The sequence below is a fragment of the Aquarana catesbeiana genome, linkage group LG03, assembly GCF_042186555.1.
Source record: "Aquarana catesbeiana isolate 2022-GZ linkage group LG03, ASM4218655v1, whole genome shotgun sequence".
In the NCBI taxonomy this organism is placed as follows: domain Eukaryota; kingdom Metazoa; phylum Chordata; class Amphibia; order Anura; family Ranidae; genus Aquarana; species Aquarana catesbeiana.
This window is the reverse complement of record NC_133326.1, coordinates 726689356-726709432: the sequence shown is the minus strand read 5'-3', so window position 1 is coordinate 726709432 and position 20077 is coordinate 726689356. Positions and strand designations below refer to the sequence as shown.

Sequence of the window (20077 nt, the reverse complement as noted above, 5' to 3'; positions counted from 1 at the left end):
AATATCTGAGAATCTCAGCCGGGTTATTGATGCCCACCTCCAGCCTCCTGTCCACTCCTTGCCTTCTTTTGTGAAGGACACAATACATTTCTTGCAGATCCTCGACAATCTTGAAATCTCGGACCATTCTATCCTTGTCACTATTGACGTGGAGGCTCTGTACAGCAGTATCCCCCATAATCTGGGGTTAGCTGCTGTGCAGAAAATCCTCCAACGTAGTCCATACTACGATCCAGCTACGAATGATTTCATTCTCACTGGCCTACGATACATTCTGTATCATAATTTTTTCAGCTTCGCTAACTCCCACTACCTCCAGGTACAAGGTGTAGCAATGGGGACCTGTTGTGCCCCCTCATATGCGAACCTGTACCTGGGGGAGTGGGAGAAGTCCCTCCTAGGCGACGAGGGACTCGTCGAGTACACTAGCCATATTTCCCAATGGCTATGGTACATCGACGACATCTTCGTCGTCTGGGAGGGACCACAGGCCAAACTTATGGATTTTTTAAATTTAATAAACGTGAATAACTATGGCCTAAAGTTCACCATGTCCCACAGTCGTGAAAGTGTCACCTTTTTGGATATTCGGGTAATAACAACCCCTAAAAACAAACTTACCACCACTTTGTTCCGTAAGAACACTGCTGGTAACACAGTGCTGGATCCTACGAGCTTCCATCCGATACCCTTAAAGAGTCCTATCCCCTACGGGCAATATTTGTGCCTTCGTCGCAATTGCTCCACGGATGCATTCTTCAAGGAAGAAGCTGGGCTCCTCCAGGACCGCCTTTTGTCACGCGGATACAGCCGATCTTGCCTGAAAAAAGCTTACAACAAAGCAATGGGACAATCCCGAGCTACCCTGTTGCAGAAACCCAAAGCTCATGATGCCTCTAATCCAACCTGCATAATTATGCGTTTCTCACGCCAACATGTTACCATCAAAAATATACTGCAGAAACATTGGAGCATTTTGACTGATGATCCCAAATTAAAAACCCTTCTTCCAAAACAATCCTCAATAACCTTTAGGAGAGCCACTTTCCTCAAAGACACGCTTGTCCAAAGTGAATTCAAAAATCAACACAAAAGATCCAAACAATGTCATATTACTGGATCCTTCCCTTGCGGCCATTGCACCTTCTGCCCACTCATAAGAAAAGCTAAATCTTTCCACCTTCCCAATGGGGAAATATTCAAGCGTCGCACTTCGCGAATTGCCAAACCCAGGGGGGTGGTCTACTTCATGGAGTGCGACTGCGGTGCCTATTACATTGGCAAAACCAAGCAAGAATTATGGCAGCGAGTATCTAAACACATGTATAGCATGGAAATTGGAGACAGATATCTAGCGATTGGGAGACATGTCGCTTACGAACACAATTATAAGGTGCCCAATGTAACCTTCACAGTACTCCAGAAAGTATTAGTACCAGAGAGGGGAGGCGACTGGAATAAGGTCCTGCTCCAAAAAGAGCAAAGATGGATCTTTCATTTACAGGCCACGTCGCCCCCCGGACTCAATGAATCAATTTCCTTTGCCCCTTTTCTTTCAGGTTTTGCCTCAGGCAAGACACACTAAACATGGGGTGGTATTAGTCCATATAGTGTATGCTACTAACATTGTAGGAATGTTGGTACTCCCTGTGTTTGGTGTGTCTTACTTCATATGCTTCTCTGTTTCCCCCATGTGAATTGTACTCAATGTGTCTTTTGTTCATAATAATGTTTTCAATTAAAATATGGTTTCCATTATATGCATCTTTTAATGGATGTGTAAGAACAGTACAAATTGTTTTGCAATAGGAATAGATGATGTGAGAATAATTTATGGACTTTTTGAATATATGCCAATAGCTCCCAGTTCCTGTAAAAACAAAAAAATTCCTTCCCATGCCAATCATGGTATGGGCTATACATGTGCTTATAATTTTTGTTAAAATGTAATGATTTCACTTGTGCATGGGCCTGTATTCAGTGTCCTAAGCACACTTTGAAATTAAATTTACTACATTGTATGTTTTTATGCCTTCTTCCATTCAGCTCCGGACCCAGGCTTCCGGTCTAGCTAGCTCCCCCTCTGGGGGAAGTGTGTGCATCACTGTGCCTCTTCCTGGCAGGGTAAGACAGGCGTAGGGTCCTGCGCTTATCTACACATCCACTAGAGGGCTGGACCCTCTGGGACGTGAATTCCCCCTGCCAGCGTCATTCCGAATCCTTCCGGGCGCTGTGTCCGTGCCGGTGCGTGCATCGCGGTGGTCGTGCCTGCACGTGACGTCACGATGCCACATCATTACATCAGCAAGGACGGCGGAGCCGGGACAGCGACTTTCGGAACGCCGGGTGAGTTACACATGGAGTGCTGACATGGTTAGCACCATCCCCGCAGAGGTAAGTAGGGTGGGGGTGGCTGGCACGCACCCATGGTCCTCATCAGCAGCCAATCAATGCCCTATTTTTCACATTTAAGGAGAGCAGGTCCCTCATGGGGATTCTGCATTGGGTCTCCTTTGTCTCAGCAGGAAGCACAACCCTCACAGGGGCTCCCGAAATACAGGTACTTTCCCATCCCCCATACCTTACTACTCCTCTTTTTGTCAGCTTGATTATAACACCTGTTTCACAATCTTATTTCAGTTACCACATACCCCATTGGTGCAATCTTCACAGACTGCCTTCCGCACACTGGTGTGCTGCTATATGTTTGGCATCTCCAGGTAAACCACTTAAAATTTTTTACACATTGGTATTTCATGTTTTGTTTGACAATTATTTTTGCATTCCTTCTCACACTGTTGTTTGTTCTTTCACATACACATCTGTCAGCAATCTGCATCCACACTCCTTTTCTTTTTTCAGCAGTTCCCTTTCACTCATTCTCACCCTCCTTATTTCCGCATGCACCAGCCTGCTCTTTTTCTCTTATCACATTCTCTCCATACCTTACCGTTCTGTTCCTGCTGACCCAGTCAACTTTTTCCCTCTTGTTTCTCCCTATTCTTTTTTCTCCATTTTTTCTTTTCTTTTCTTTTTTCCTTTGTCTTGTCCCAGCTCTTCTTCCCATTTCCCTCCTCACTCCCATTTCCCTCCGCACTTCCATCACGGAATGGGGTGGTTGCAGACCGGAGGGCTCTGGTGCTGAGACCGGATGGTGGAGGCCCTTCCGAAAAACCGTAGGCTCAGGAGACATGGCTATACACACATTTTTGGTAACTATGCTTAAAATTCTTATTATATACAAGTGTGCACAATTACATTGGTATTATTCTTTTATGTATATGAAATTCTCCCACAGCGCATGCATTTCCTCTGAAGAAGACCAGATGGGGTCGAAACGCGTCAGCTCTATCCAAGCGCCTGTGTATTGCATAATTCATGTGTAGCTCTGTATATGCTCCTGTGCTTTTTATAACTTTATGTACACAGTTCATGTTTTTTACTCCAATGTCCTACGTCCAATAAAGCTACCTTTTAAACTATACAATATCTGAATTTGTTGTTCGCTGCCTAGAAAACCCCTTTACCGTTGGGGGTAAATTCTGGTTTTTGAAATTATCTTGGGGTGTGCAGCCATTTTCCTTTCCCAGGTGCCCCCCCTCTTTTTGGCTTTATATAGTCTATCCACGACCTCGCCAATCGCCAAGTCATCCTGGCTATAACGTCAGACCAAACGATTAACATGTCAGGGAAGGTCATCCTCATCTGAAGGAAGTGAAACTTAATGTCCCTAATAAGTACCCGAATGGAACGACCTCCCAAATCATTCCCCCCAACGTGGAGAACCACGTCCAGACGTGCAAAGCGATGCACCTCTGGCAGAACCCTACTCCACAACATGCCCGGGTGGCCTAACCAACCTATACACGTTTCCCCCCGGGGAATCCCCAGTTGCCTGCCATTAGGCCTAACGTCTGCCCGCCTGGCCCCTCAAAACACATAGGAGTGGCCCAATATCCAGACAAGGCACACCTGGCTTCCCCCTGAAGGAAAATAAGAAGACCACAAGATAACCATGATACCACTAAACACAATACTCACCCATCTTGAAAACTTGAATACATGTCCATTCAGTAATACAAACAAAAACGCCCCCCATGTCATACCCCACTCTGTGTCTTCCCCCTTTTACTCAACCACCAAATGTGGTCGGATGTATGTCTGGAATCTCCCTGATTCCCACTGACCGATCCGTTTTACAGCTGCTTGGTCCAACCCACATTGCGCGGCCTCTGTTGCCGCGCCAATCCGGAAGGAGTGCGAAGCATCTTGTGAGCTGTCCAAACCTGCTGCTTTCAGGCATTTTTTAAAGATGGCCACAAACTGGAATTTAGATAATGGGGCTCATTCCCTGTGCACCAGCAAAACCCCATCCGAAATAGGGCGAACTCCCAAAAATTCCCTCACCGTCACCACCAGGCATACAACGGAGTCCGGTAATGAATACAGCTGTACTTTAACCCCTTTGTCACCCTTGTCTTAGATCGGCGTAACAATACCTCAATGCATGCCCCTTTGCACACCACATCCTGAACCCGTAAACCCCCTGGAACCTTCTTGGAAGGGCTAACCAGCTCAGTGATCCTGAAGGCTCAAAAAAAAAAAACTATGAAAAAGCCGCTCTAAACAAGTACCCTTCTTATACCGAAGAGCACACCCCACCCAACTGAAAAAACACCGACCGCAGATTGTCAAAAGACACCGGCCCCCTGTAATCCCTCCGTTTATGTTGACGATGATAACCCTTCATGGCCTGCCAAACGTAAAAATCCTTTGTGAAATCTGCCCCACCCTGTAATTTAAACAAGAATGCGAGCCCTGCTAGTTTGCGGTCCATGTCAGATACTGACACCCCTCGTTCTAAATTCCTTGAGACAAAATAATAAACCAGCAACCTTACCTCAACGGCGTCCTGATCAACTCCGGCCTGCCCGACTAACTCCCACCATTCCTGCCTTACCTTCTTGTAAGCAGCCCACGTGGACATACTCACCGACCTCCTTATCCATCCTGTGAGGATACCAAGGCGATCTCCCACAGCCATTGGGGACACTGCACCCTTTGTCGGTCCGCCCCCGGAGCCAGGTCTCAGTAACTTGTCCCAATGAAAGCTAGACAAAGCATCAGCCAAAGCGTTATCCACCCCTGGGAGATGCACCACATACAAAAAAAATGTTTAACTGTAGGCACCACAGCACCAGGTGGCGTAACAGACGTATTACTGGCTGTGACGCCGCCGAGACACGGTTAATGACTTGAACCACTCCCAGATTGTCGAAATTTAACCTCACCTTCAAATCCCTGAACGACCCACCCCATACTTCCATGGCCAGAACCACTGGAAACAGCTCCAGGAGCACCAGATTTTTCTGCAACCCTGCATCCATCCACGCAACCAGCCAAGGACCTGCACTCCAATGACCCTGATAAAAAGCCCTGTAACCTGTTGCCCCCGCAGAATCCGTAAAGAGCTCTAAATCCCAGTTACTCCAGACTGACCTAACATTGTAGTCCGTCAAGAAGGTATCCCACACCCTCAAGTCCTCACGATGCTCCCGAGTAATCCGAATATAACGAGTGGGGACCAGACCCCCGCAGTGGCTGCCGACAGCTGTCAGCAAAGCACCCTGCCCATGGGAATAATGCGGCATGCAAAGTTCCATTTTTCCAATAAAGATTGCAGCTGCCTTAGCTGAATCTTCCATAGCCCTAAAATCCCTTCAATCTCCAACCTCAGTGCACCCAACTTCCCCCCCGGTAAGCGACACTCCATAGCTTCCGAATCAATGACAATGCCCAAGAAGCTAAGAGTGGTGGTCGGGCCTTCTGCCTTGTCCTCTGCCATTGGGATCCCGAATGCATCCGCCATGTGTTGCAGTGTGGATAACAACACTGCACACACGGTAGATGACCGCAGACCTACACAAAGGAAGTCATCCAGGTAATGAATTATGGAATTCAGCCCCGAAACATCCCTAACCACCCATTCTACAAATCAGCTGAATGATTCAAACAACGCACACGAAATGGAGCAACCCATGGGCAAGCACCAATCAACGTAAAATTCCCCTTGCCAACAGCACCCTAACAGCCAAAAACTGTCTGGATGAACCGGGAGCAGGGGGAACGCCGATTCAATATCAGCGTTTGCCATAAGTGCCCCCTGTCCACAGCGGCGAACCCAGCCCACTGCTGCATCGAAGGAAGTGTAGGAAACTGTGCATGAGTCAGGGTCGATTGCATCGTTGACCGATCCCCCTTTTGGAAAAGACAGGTGGTGTATGAGCCTAAATTTGTTCGCCTCGTTTTTGGGCACCACAACTCCTCCATAGGCCGGTCGCTGAAAGGCCCCGCCATGCGGCCTAGCGCCACTTCCTTACCTAATTTTTTCCCCACTACCCCAGGATGGAGCAAAGCCAATCGCAAACTCTTAGCTACCGGCGGGATGGCCGATAAAGAGCAAGGGATATGGAAACCCTTGGAAAATCCCTCCTTCAAGAGTCTAGCAGCCTCCCGATCTGGATACCTATTTAGAAAAATTTGCATCCTTTCCACTCTCACCATCGTCATCCCCTTTCTTGTTAAAATTCCCAGGTCACCCTTTACCTTTTTTGAAACCGCGTGAAACGGGATGGGACCCCCCGCAGCCGGAGCATTCGTGTTTAAAACGACATGCTCCCCCGAACTTGCAGGTTCCCTCATTGTACTGCCAGCATACACCCAATTTTTTTGGTAGCCAGCTGTCCTGGAGACGTAGAACCCCTGACCCCCCCTTGAAAAAAATGATTTGAGACCCTTGCCGATGACATTAGCTTCATCCAGAGACTAATGTCCTTGTGATCCCATCTTAGGGATGGACGGCCCTACGCTGTCTGAACTGTTCATCATACCTCAGCCAGGCCGATCCTCCGTAGACTCTATGTGCTTCCCCTACTACATCCATGTAACAGAAAAGTGCCGAACAGTGTTCGGGGTTCTTTTCACCTATCACGCGTGCCATAATTGCAAACACCTGTAGCCAATTGGTGAACGTGCGTGGGATCAACCGTTGTCTCTGTTTTTCCTTATCCTCCTTCTTGCTATCATCTGGTTTTACCCTGTCCAAATTAAACTTTTCCAGGGGCAATAGAGAAAATAATAGGATTTTTATAACAGCTTACCTGTAAAATCTTTTTCTTGGAGTACTTCAGGGGACACAGAGCACCATAGTAATTACTATGTGGGTTATAACCCACCTTCAGGTGATGGACACTGGCACACCCTAAACAGGAAGCTGACTCCCTATATAACCCCTCCCATACTGGGAACACCTCAATTTTGTAGCAAAGCAATATACATATACATATACCCCAGAAGAAGAGGAGCCGGACCCCTGTGTCCCGTGATGTACTCCAAGATAAGGATTTTACAGATAAGCTGTTATAAATGTAGCACTGGTAGATTTATGATCTACCATCTGATAGGTAAATTTAGTAAATTGCTCGTTAAGACCCCTTTCACACCGAGGGTGTTTTGCAGGCACTATAGCGTTAAAAATAGCGCCTGTAATCCGCCCTCAAACAGCTGCAGCATTGTCTCCAGTGTGAAAGCCCAAGGGCTTTCACACCGGAGCGCTGCGCTGGCAGGACGGGAAAAAAAGTCCTGCCAGCAGCTTCTTTGGAGCGGCGGAGGAGCGGTGTGTTTACCGCTCCTCCACCGCTGCTCCCCATTGAAATCAATGGGGCAGAGCTGGGATACCGCCGGCAAAACGCCGCTATTGCGGCGCATTGTGGCCGGTTTTAACTCTTTCTCGGCCGCTAGTGGGGGTAAAAGCACCCCGCTATCGGCCGAAATGCGCCGCTAATCCGACGGTAAACCGCCGCTAAAAATAGCGGTGTTTTACCGCCGACGCTATGGGCGGCCCGGTGTGAAAGGGCTCTAAAGGAAGTTAGATTTGCCTCTGTTCCAGCTTGGCTGACGTTGCATGGGTTTCCATACTGAGCCGGTGGGTGTCGTTGTTATAATTGGCTGGTGTTGGCAGGGCAACGTGTCGAAGCATATGGGTGCTCTTCTGTCCCGGAGACAACTCGGTGGAGGTGGTCCTCCGAGTTGGATTCTGGGAGAGGATATTTATGGGACAGACGCCATGTTTTAGGGTCGTTTTACAGCCACCTGCTGGCCCTCCTGGCCGACAGGTATGAGGTAGAGAGCTACCTCGTGGTCCTCCGTTCCGGAGGCCCGCACCACTGCGGCGCGTGGGTGGGCCTGGAAGCTTGTCTGGGGCCTACCGCAGCAGCAGAGGAATGGTCCTGAGCTGTCTATCCAGAGTGAAGAAGCTGGACAACCGAGGAGATCCCAGAGGAGGACCCGTCATGGAAGGATCACGCAGAGTGCTGGTCTGAAGAGGGGCCTGGTGACTTGGTTGGAGGACGTATCCTAAAGTAACTTTACAGCATAGTGCTGCCGGGTTTGGCTTAAAGGTTCAAGTACTGTGTCTGACATTCACCGTAAAACCAATACATCCTGTGGCAGAGGATCGTACAGGTTCATCTCAAGCAAGTCTGTGGCAGAGACTTCTGTTCGTGCTACGTACTGGCTGCTAGGCAAGTGAGAGAGGCCTATCCAGGCGAGCAAAGAAGTGTGTCCCACAAGGGGAGCGCATTCTACCGCAATATTCAACTCTAAAGGACATTTGTCAAGAATCCTACAGAAAGGTATTTGAGCTTCCCTGCAGCTTCCCTTCTGCCTCTTTCCTGCTACTTCCTTCGTTAATTGTTCAATAAAGCATTGAAAACGTACTCAAGTGTTGGTGCTTATATCGTCCGGAGGTAAACTCAACGGAACCCTAGACCCGGTGTCGGTGAAACAGAGGGAAGCAGAGTGAAGGTAACAAGCCCGCTTAAACCAGCAGCTCCACCGAGAGTTATTGCTACATAAAAATCCTATTTTATTTATCGTACATCACGGGGCACAGAGCACCATAGTAATTTCTATGTGGGGTGTCCCATAGCAATGCTATTTGAGGGGAGGGAGACACAACCTGTAGGGCGCCAACAAACTTGAGTACCTATACTGCTGCCTGCAGCACACTGCGCCCAAAGGCGATATCCTCCTTTTTTACATCCACTTGATAAAATCTGGTGAATGTATGGGCTGCAGACCAAATTGCGGCCTTGCACATCTGAGCCATGGAGGCTTGTGATGCACTGCCCCAGAAGCACTAACCGCTCTAGTAGAGTGCACTTTGACATGAAAAAGGTGAAATCTTATCTTTTAACCATTAGGCCTGAATTATAACTTGCCGAATCCACTTAGCAATAGTGGATTTCGACACTGCCTGTCCCTTCCTAGGACCCTCTGGCAGCATAATAAAACATCAGTCTTTCAGACCTGAGCAGTCGTCTTTAAATAGACCTTGACCGCTCTCACTACATCAAGGCAATGTAGTGAGTTCTCTACCCTAGAACCTGGTTTTAGAAAAAAACGATGGAAGGACAATATTTTGGTTTAGGTGAAAACCTAAAAACACCTTAATAATTAAACATGGCTTCTTTACAGTAAAGAGCAGCCAACTCCGATACCCTTTTGCAGAGGGTATAGCAACCCAAAACACTATTTCCCTTGTCAGGGAGTATGCTGTAATGGTTCAAAGGGCTGTTTTTGCAATACCGACAAAAAACTAGTCCCAAGGGTTCAAGGGTGGTCTAAATGGCGGAATAAGCCGCATTACCCATTGTATAAATGTATAAATAAACATCAGGTACCCCCATCAGAGTCCCTCTTACATCAGGTACCCCCATCAGAGTCCCTCTTACATCAGGTACCCCCATCAGAGTCCCTCTTACATCAGATACCCCCATCAGAGTCCCTCTTACATCAGGTACCCCCATCAGAGTCCCTCTTACATCAGATACCCCCATCAGAGTCCCTCTTACATCAGGTACCCCCATCAGAGTCCCTCTTACATCAGGTACCCCCATCAGAGTACCTCTTACATTAGGGTGACCATACATCCCCGGTTTCTGGGGACAGTCCCCGGATTGTGGACACTGTCCCCGGACCAAGTCTGTCCCCGGTTTTGTCCCCTGATTGGATTTGAACAGGGGCTGGGGCAATTTCAAAGACAGCCCATGCACAATAAAAAAAAAAATCTGATTTGCACCCCCCCCCTCTCTGCTGCTCCTATTAGCTTATGGGGGTTTATTTTTTTCCATTATCTGTGCCCCTTTCTGATGAACATGTGCTGGTCAGAGCGGAGGGACTATTTCTTCAGTTTTGGGCGCATACCCATTCAGCTCCACTCGCATGTTCTTCTGCCTTGGCTCAAGTCCCAGCCAGCCGCCTGCTTATCTCCTTGCCTTCCCTGGTGGAGTGATCTTCCTCTGCTCCTCACCCAGTAGTAGCCGGGGCCCGAAGAGTAAAGCCCCATACACACTATCAGATTTTCTGCTGATTTTTGTCTTCAGATTTACCAAAACCATGTAGTGCAAGGGCCTGCCTAATTACATACAAATTGAAACTCCTAAGGTTTGGCCTCATATGTTTTTGGTAAATCTGAAGGAAAAAATCAGCAGAAAATCTGATAGTGTGTATGGGGCTTTAGACTTGACAGGCTGCGAGGCGGGCGGCGGCGGCGGAGACGGGCAAAGAGTCGTCGATTGCTGCCATTACTAGTAAAAAAAAAATATGTCCCCGGATTTCATTTTAAAAATCTGGTCACCTTATCTTACATCAGGTACCCCCATCAGAGTCCCTCTTACATCAGGTACCCCCATCAGAGTCCCTCTTACATCAGGTACCCCTATCAGAGTCCCTCTTACATCAGGTACCCCCATCAGAGTCCCTCTTACATCAGGTACCCCTATCAGAGTCCCTCTTACATCAGGTACCCCCATCAGAGTCCCTCTTACATCAGGTACCCCCATCAGAGTACCTCTTACATCAGGTACCCCCATCAGAGTCCCTCTTACATCAGGTACCCCCATCAGAGTACCTCTTACATCAGGTACCCCCATCAGAGTCCCTCTTACATCAGGTACCCCTATCAGAGTCCCTCTTACATCAGGTACCCCCATCAGAGTCCCTCTTACATCAGGTACCCCCATCAGAGTCCCTCTTACATCAGGTACCCCCATCAGAGTCCCTCTTACATCAGGTACCCCCATCAGAGTCCCTCTTACATCAGGTACCCCCATCAGAGTCCCTCTTACATCAGGTACCCCCATCAGAGTCCCTCTTACATCAGGTACCCCCATCAGAGTCCCTCTTACATCAGGTACCCTCATCAGAGTCCCTCTTACATCAGGTACCCCCATCAGAGTCCCTCTTACATCAGGTACCCCTATCAGAGTCCCTCTTACATCAGGTACCCCCATCAGAGTCCCTCTTACATCAGGTACCCCCATCAGAGTCCCTCTTACATCAGGTACCCCCATCAGAGTCCCTCTTACATCAGGTACCCCCATCAGAGTACCTCTTACATCAGGTACCCCCATCAGAGTCCCTCTTACATCAGGTACCCCCATCAGAGTCCCTCTTACATCAGGTACCCTCATCAGAGTCCCCTGTTATGTCAAGTACCCCATCAGAGTCCCTCTTACATCAGGTACCCCCATCAGAGCCCCTCTTACATCAGATACCCCCATCAGAGTCCCTCTTATATCAAATACCCCCATCAGAGTCCCTCTTACATCAGGTACCCCCATCAGAGTCCCTCTTACATCAGGTACCCCATCAGAGTCCCTCTTACATCAGGTACCCCTATCAGAGTCCCTCTTACATCAGGTACCCCCATCAGAGTCCCTCTTACATCAGGTACCCTCATCAGAGTCCCTCTTACATCAGGTACCCCCATCAGAGTCCCTCTTACATCAGGTACCCCCATCAGAGTCCCTCTTACATCAGGTACCCCCATCAGAGTCCCTCTTATATCAAATACCCCCATCAGAGTCCCTCTTACATCAGGTACCCCCATCAGAGTCCCTCTTACATCAGGTACCCCATCAGAGTCCCTCTTACATCAGGTACCCCCATCAGAGTACCTCTTACATCAGGTACCCCATCAGAGTCCCTCTTACATCAGGACCTCCATCAGAGTCCCCTGTTATGTCAGGTAACCCATCAGAGTCCCCCTTACATCAGGTACCCCCATCAGAGTCCCTCTTACATCAGGTACCTCCATCAGCGTCCCCTGTTATGTTAGGCACCCCCATCAGAGTCCCCTGTTATGTCAAGTACCCCATCAGAGTCCCTCTTACATCAGGTACCCCCATCAGAGTTCCCTGTTATGTTAAGTACCCCATCAGAGTCCCTCTTACATCAGATACCCCCATTAGAGTCCCTCTTACATTAGGTACCCCATCAAAGTCCCCTGTTATGTCAGGTACCCCATCAGAGTCCCTTTTACATCAGGTACCCCCATCAGAATCTCTCTTACATCAGCTACCCCATCAGAGTCCCTCTTACATCAGGTACCTCCATCAGAGTCCCCTGTTATGTCAGGTAACCCATCAGAGTTCTTCCGGCCCCCACCCGTCTGCATACCAAGGCAGGGCGGAGGCGATGTCAAAAAGTCACTTCCGCCCATAGCTCTTAAAGGGACATTTTTTTTTTTTTTTCAAATGACAATTTTTTTTTTTATTGCATTTTAGTGTTATGAGATATGTTGTCTTTTTGACCCCACATCTCATATTTAAGAGGACCTGTCATGCTTTTTTTCTATTACAAGGGATGTTTACATTCCTTGTAATAGGAATAAAAGTGACACTTTTTTTTTTCAAAAGAACAGTGTAAAAATAAAAAAAAGGTAAAATAAATAAGAAAAAAAAAATGTAAATGCGCCCCGTCCCGACGAGCTTGCGCGCAGAAGCGAACGCATACGTGAGTAGCGCTTGCATATGAAAACGGTGTTCAAACCACACATGGGAGGTATCGCCGCGATCGTTTGAGCGAGAGCAATAATTCTAGCCCTAGACCTCCTCTGTAACTCAAAACATGCAACCTGTAGAATTTTTTAAACGTCGCCTATGGAGATTTTTAAGGGTAAAATTTTGTCGCCATTCCACGAGCGGGCGCAACTTTGAAGAGTGACATGTTGGGTATCAATTTACTCGGTGTAATATTACCTTTCACAATATAAAAAAAAATTGGGCTAACTTTACTGTTGTCTTATTTTTTAATTCACAAAAGTTTATTTTGTCCTAAAAAAAAAGTGCGCTTGTAAGACCGCTGAGCTAATACGGTGCGACAGAAAGTATTGCAACGACCGCCATTTTATTCTCTAGGGTGTAAAGAAAAAAAAAATGTATAATGTTTGGGGGTTCTAAGTAATTTTCCAGCAAAGGAACCTGATTTTAACTTGTAAACAACAAATCTCAGAAAGAGGCTCGGTCCTTAAGTGGTTAAGGAGAGCACTTCAACAGAAAGTATAAAACCTCCAAAAAATCTCTTATGTTTCTTAAAATCCCAGATTTAATAAATGAGAACAACAGAATGGCTCAGCATCTTCTGAAGACTGCAGTCACTGGAGCTCCACTCTACACAGAAATCATGTACACGTAACAAGCGACCTCCGCTTCCTGCAGAGATTCACAATAAAGTTCAGTGAAAAAAAAAAAAAAGAAGAAGTGGAGTGGAGGGCACTTGCTTCCTGTCATCGGTGGAGCTCCACTCTGCAGCCAGACCCCCCCCCCCCCTTGTGGGGAAATGCAGATGTGACAGGAAATATGTCACCTCCACTTCCACCAGTTGTGTCTGGTGTCTGTTGAAAGTTTGTTACATTAAAGTTTCTTAAAAAAAAAAACAAAAAAAAAAGTGAAGTGTAGGTCCCATGTTTCTTGTCCAATGTGGAGCTCCAGTCTGCAGCCAGATATCCGGAGAATGCAGATGTGACAGGAAACGTGACCTCCACTTCCTCGAGTTGTGTCTATTGGTTGTTTGCTACATTAAAGTACTTTTAAAAAAAAAAAAAAGGGGAAGTGGCGGTCACGTTTCCTGTGGGAAGTAGAGCTCGAGTCTTCAGCCAGACCCCTCTCTCTTCAGCTGTGTGCTGAGGTAAGGGAGGGGGAACCATCCTCTCCTGTCACTGTTCCCGTCCTGAGTGGAAGTGGCGCTGCTCTCACCACAAGGGTCCCAAAGCGAGCCTGAAGTCGGGAGCTGCCAAGTCTGAGAAGAGGAGATCTGGCAGCATGGTGAGTACACCGACCTGTCACCTACCTACTACGACCTCCCACCCACCTACCTCTCCTCAGGCTCAGCGTCCCCGCGTAGAGTTGCCACCTCATCCCTTTAAACCCAAACACATATGAATTACACGGGTTCTGTGGCTGATTAAGGTGGTAATTAAACTTGGTGCCTTATCTGCACTAAGAGCCCTTTCACACTGGGGCGACGGGGCCATCAGCGGTAAAGCGCCGCCATTTTTAGCAGCGCTTTCCCGTCGTTTTTGCGGGGGTTTTCGGCCGCTAGCGGGGTGGTTTTAACCCCCCCCCGCTAGGGGACGAAAAGGGGTTAAGACGACCTGCAAAGCGCTGCTGCATGGGCGCTTTGCCGGCGGTTCTGCAGCGGTGCCCATTCAGTTCAACGGGCAGGAGTGGTGAAGGAGCGGTGAATACACCTCTCCTTCACCGCTCCAATGATGCGGCTTGCAGGACTTTTTTTTCCCCGTCCTGCCAGCACATCGCCTCAGTGTGGAAGCCCTCGGGGGAGAGGCGCTTTACAGGCGCTATTTTTAGCGCTGTAGCGCCTGTAAAGCTCCTCAGTGTGAAAGGGGTCTAAGACTGGGGTGCTTTGCAGGCGTTATAACGCTAAAAATAGCGCCTGCAAAGCGCCTTGAAAGAGCCTCTCAATTCACTTCAATGTGAAAACCCCCGAGGGCTTTCACACTGGAGCGGTGCGCTCGCAGGATGGTCAAAAAAGTCCTGCAAGCCGCATCTTTGGATCGCTGTAGGAGCTGTGTATTCACCGCTCCTAAAGCGCCCCTTCCCATTGAAAACAATGGGGCAGCACTGCAAACCCGCTGGCAAAGTGCTGCTACAGCAGCGATTTGCGGGCGGTTTTAACCCTTTTTCGGTTGCTAGCGGGGGGGGAGGTTAAAACCCCCCCGCTAGCGGCCGAATAGCGCCACTAAAACGACAGTAAAGCGGTGCTAAATATAGCCGCCCCAGTGTGAAAGTAGCCTTATGCAGCGTACACACGGTCGGACTTTTCGACCGGATTTGTCCAACGGACGCCGACGGACCAAGTCCGGCGGACAATCCAATCGTGTGTGGGCTTCACCGGACCTTCAGCGGACTTTTCCAGTCGCAAATCTGACGGACTTTAGATTTGGAACATGCTTCAAATCTTTACGTTGTAAGTCCGCCGGACCCAGAAATCCGCTCGTCTGTGTGCTAGTCCGACGGACAAAAACCGGCGCTAGGGCAGCTATTGGCTACTGGCTATCAACTTCCTTATTTTAGTCCGGTGTACGTCATCACGTACAAATCCGTCAGACTTTGGTGTGATCGTGTGTAGGCAAGTCCGTTCGTAAGAAAGTCTGTTGAAAGTCCGCCAAAAGTCCATCGAAAGTCTGGCGGACGGGCTGTCGGACTTTTGTAGCTGTACGCGGCATTAGACCCCTTTCACACTGGGGCACTTTTAGCTTTTGCTAAAAATAGCGCCTGCAAAGTGCCCTGAAAGAGCCACTCCTCACACTCTAGTGTGAAAGCTCTCGGGGCTTTCACACTGGAGCGGTGCACTGGCAGGACGCTGAAAAAAGTCTTGCTAGCAGCATCTTTGGAGCGGTGTATACACCGCTCCTTCACTGCTCCTGCCCATTGAAATGAATAGGGCAGTGCGGCTAAGCAGCAGCGCTTTGCGGTGGTTTTAACCCTTTCTCGGGCGCTAGCAGGAGGGTAAAACCGCCCCGCTAGCGGGCGAATACCGCCGATAAAACAATAGTAAAAAAATAGTGCTGGCGCCCGCACCTCCCCAGTGTGAAAGGGCCTTGAAATCAATGCATGCTTTCACACTGGGGCAGTGCGCTGGCAGGGCGGTGAAAAAACACCCCTCTCCATTGAAATGAATGGAAAGCTCTTCAAAAGCGCCTGAAAAGCTCTTCAAAAGTGCTCAGTGTTTTACTGGCAGTTTAGAGGCGCCTCAGTGTGAAAACACTGTAAGGCCCCTTTCACGCTGGGGCGGGGGAGGCATCGGCGGTAAAAAGGCGCTATTTTTAGCGCCGCTTTACCGTTGTTTTAGCGGTGGTGTTCGGCCGCTAGCGGGGCGGTTTTACCCCCTGCTAGCGGCCGAGAAAGGGTTAAAACCACCGCAAGGCGCTGCTGCAGCAGCGCTATGCCGGCGGTGGTGGTATACACACCGCTTCTTCACCGCTCCAAAGATGCTGCTAGCAGGACTTTTTTTAGCATCCTGCTGGTGCACCGCTCCAGTGTGAGAGCCCTCGGGGCTTTCACACTGGAGTGTGAGGAGCGGCTCTTTCAGGGCGCTTTGCAGGTGCTATTTTTAGCGCTGTAGCCCCAGTGTGAAAGGGGTCTAAGGCTACTTTCACACTGAGGAGCTTTACAGGTGCTACAGCGCTAAAAATAGCGCCTGTATAGTGCCTGTAAAGAGCCGCTCCTCACACTCCAGTGTGAAAGACTCGAGGGCTCTCACGCTGGAGCGGTGCACTTGCAGAATGGGAAAAAAAGTCCTGCAAGCTGCATCTTTGGAGCGCTGTAGGAGCTGTGTATACACCTCTCCTAAAGCGCCCTTTCCCATTGAAAACGATGAGGCAGCCCCGCTAACCCGCCGGCAAAGCGCCGCTGTAGTGGCACTTTGTGGGCGGTTTTAACCCTTTTTCAGCCTCTAGCTGGAGTTAAAACCGGCCCGCTAGCAGTTGAATAGCGCCGCTAAAGCGCTGGTTAAGCGGCGCTAAAAATAGCACCGCTTTACCGCCGGCGCCCGCCCACTTCAGTGTGAAAGTAGCCTTAGCGTCCTGCCAGCGTACCGCTCCAGTGTGAAAGCCCTCGAGGCCTTCACATTAGAGAGACAGCAGTGGCTCTTTCAGGGCGCTTTGCATGCGCTATTTTTCACCAACTTCACCAACTTTGACTATTGTGTTCTGATCCATCACATATAATTCAGATTGAAAAAACATTGAACTCAAGGCTGTAATGTAATAGAATAGGTAAAAAGCCCAAGGGGTGAATACTTTTGCAAGGCACTGTATGTGTACTATTAACTGCTTCCCGACCAGCCGCTGCAGTTATACTGCGGCAGATTGGCTCCCCTGCACGAGCCGTCGTCTCGTGGGCTCCGGATAGCAGGCGCTGCACAGCGGGGGTGCCGATGCTCGTGGCCGATGGTCACGATGACCGCCGGCCACGAGCGATCGTGGGCAGGAGACACAGAATAGGGACGAGTGTATGTAAACACACACTTCCCTGTTCTGTTCTGAAGAGGAATGACAGATCATGAGTTCCTATTAGCTAGGAACCACGAGCCGTCACTTCTTCTAGTCAGTCCCCTCCCCCCTCAGTTAGAATCACCTCCCAGGGAACACACTTAACCCCTTCACCGCCCCCTAGTGTGTAACCCCTTCCCTGCCAGTGACATTTTTACAGTAATCAATGCATTTTTATAGCACTGATCGCTGTATAATTGTCAATGGTCCCAAAAATGTGTCAAACGTGTCTGATCTGCCGGCCATAATGTCACAGTCATGATAAAAATCGCAGATCGCCGCCATTACTAGTAAAAAAATAAATAAATAAATAAAAATGCAATAAATCTATGACCTAATATGTAGACACTATAACTATTGCGCAAACCAATCAATATACACTTATTGCAATTTTCGTTTACTAAAAATATGTAGAAGAATACGTATCGGCCTAAACTGAGGAAAAAAATTTGGGGTTTTTTTATACATTTTTGGGGAATATTGATTATAGCAAAAAGTAAAAAATAATGCGTTTTTTTTTCAAAATTGTCGCTATACTTTTGTTTATAGCACAAAAAATAAAAAAACCGCAGAGGGGATCAAATACCACCAAAAGAAAGCTACATTTGTTGGGAAAAAAGGACGTCAATTTTGTTTAGGTACAGCATCGCACGACCACGCAATTGTCAGTTAAAGCGACGCAGTGCCGCTTTAAAAAAAATGCTCTGGTCAGAAAGGGGGTAAATCCTTCCGGGGCTGAAGTGGTTAATGACTAATATTTACCACTATTAATAACTTAAGGACCAAGCCTAGTTTTCAAACTTGGTTTTTACAAGTTAAAATTTGTTTTTTTTTTGCTAGAAAATTACTTAGAACCCCCAAACATTATTTCTTTATTTCAATACTTTATATCACACCGTATTTGCGCAGAGGTCTTACAAGCGCAATTTGTTTGGACAAAATACACTTTTTTTTAATTAAAAAATAAGACAACAGTGAAGTTAGCTATTTTTTTTTTATATTGTGAAAGATAATGTTATGCCGAGTAAATTGATACCCAACATGTCACGCTTCAAAATTGCGGTCGCTTGTGGAATGGCGACAAACTTTCACCCTTAAAAATACGTTTAAAAATTTCTACAGGTTACCAGTTTTAAGTAACAGAGGAGGTCTAGTGCTAGAATTATTGCTCTCGCTCTACCGATCATGGCGATTTTCATATGCGGGTGCGACTTATGTATGTGATCGCTTCTGCGCGTGAGCTCGGCGGGACAGGGTGCTTTAAATTTCTATTTTTTTCTTATTTATTTTGCTTTTTATTTTTACACTGTCCCTTTAAAAAAAAAAAAAAAAAATTGGGTCACTTTTAATTCCTATTTCAAGGAATGTAAACATCCCTAAAAGCATGACAGGACCTCTTAAATATGAGATCTATGGTCAAAAAGACCTCAGATCTCACATTTACACTTAAATGCAATAAAAAAAATAAGAAAAATGTCTTTAAAAAAAAAAAAAATTCCCTGTAAGACCATTGGGCGGAAGTGACGTTTGACGTCTCTTCTGTCATCCAATGTTATGGAGCCCAGTGGGGGCCATCTTTCCCTCACTCAGCTTCATGTCTCAGAGGGGACAGGACCCGATCTTCTCCGCCGCTCCCACCCCCCGATAAAAGTGATCTTGCGGCAAATCCGCTGCGGAGACCACTTTTATCAGAGGATCATCTGCCGTTTAAGAATATACCAGGGTTATGGTATATCTGCTGCCATAACCCCTCTACTCTACGTCAAAGTACCGATGTATAACGGCGGCGGGCGGTCCACAAGTTGTTAATGTATACTGTGATGTGAATCAGTAAGGATCTTTATTATCCCTATACACTACCACCTATGCACTCTGTGCAACCTCTCCAACTATCCTTTCCCTCTCTAAACACTACCTTATTAGTTTCAGTCTCTCCCTCTCCTCCACCTCCTCTCCCTCCAAAATGCCTAACGGTTACCCATAGTAACCTACTCCATCTCAACCCTTCTCTTCTCTACTCTGCTACTGACCACCTCTATGACAAAATCTCACCTCTGTCCTGCACTGACCTAACCACTTCTGTCTACAACGCTTCACTTTTAGCCTGGACACGCTGGCCCCCCTCACTACACACAAAATCAGGCCCCGACCCCTTCAACCTTGGCAAACAGATGACACTAGAAGTCTGAAAAAACATAGCCGTGCTCTTGAGCACCTGTGGCGTAACACTAAGTCTCAGTAAGATTTTAACCAATATAAATCTGCCCTCCAAAAATACAATTCCGGCCTCCTCACTGCCAAGCAGACCTTTTTTATCACTCTCATTAACAACCTATCATCCTGTCCCCGTCAAATCTTCTCTACCTTCAACTCTCTACTTCATCCTCCACCGCCCCCACCCGCCAACTCACTCACTGCCCAGGAGATTGCCGATCACTTCAAACAGAAGATTGATCAAATTTGTGAGGAGATCTCTACTGTTCAGATACCCTCTACGCTTTACACTTCATGCCCACAGGCACAATCATTACTTCCCTCATTCAACCCCACCACTATAGACAATGTTGCTAAACTACTTGCTAACGCCCATCTTACCACCTGTCCCCTGGATCCTGTTCCCTTGCAAATGCTACGTTCACCCTCTGGCTCTATGCTACACTC

General features: G+C 47.8%; 2 protein-coding genes across 6 annotated transcripts in view; one reads left to right on the top strand and one right to left on the bottom strand.

Moving 5' to 3' along the window:
* Positions 1-12763, bottom strand: part of LOC141133756 (nuclear factor 7, ovary-like) — a 64276-nt gene extending 51513 nt beyond the window's left edge. Inside the window, exon 1 of one of the 2 annotated variants that reach the window (XM_073623295.1) lies at positions 12454-12763. The gene's annotated coding sequence lies outside the window, so the exon portion shown is untranslated. Of the gene's footprint in view, positions 1-12064; positions 12113-12453 lie in introns of those variants that run through there. The other variant, XM_073623297.1, reaches the window with a different exon arrangement.
* Positions 12764-13229: 466 nt separating this feature from the next.
* The window catches only part of LOC141133750 (NACHT, LRR and PYD domains-containing protein 3-like), a 92001-nt gene continuing 85153 nt past the window's right edge, over positions 13230-20077 (top strand). For 2 of the 4 annotated variants that reach the window (XM_073623285.1, XM_073623284.1), the window contains exon 1: positions 13230-14168. The gene's annotated coding sequence lies outside the window, so the exon portion shown is untranslated. The remainder of the gene's footprint in view (positions 14169-20077) is intronic. The other 2 variants (XM_073623282.1, XM_073623286.1) reach the window with 2 other exon arrangements.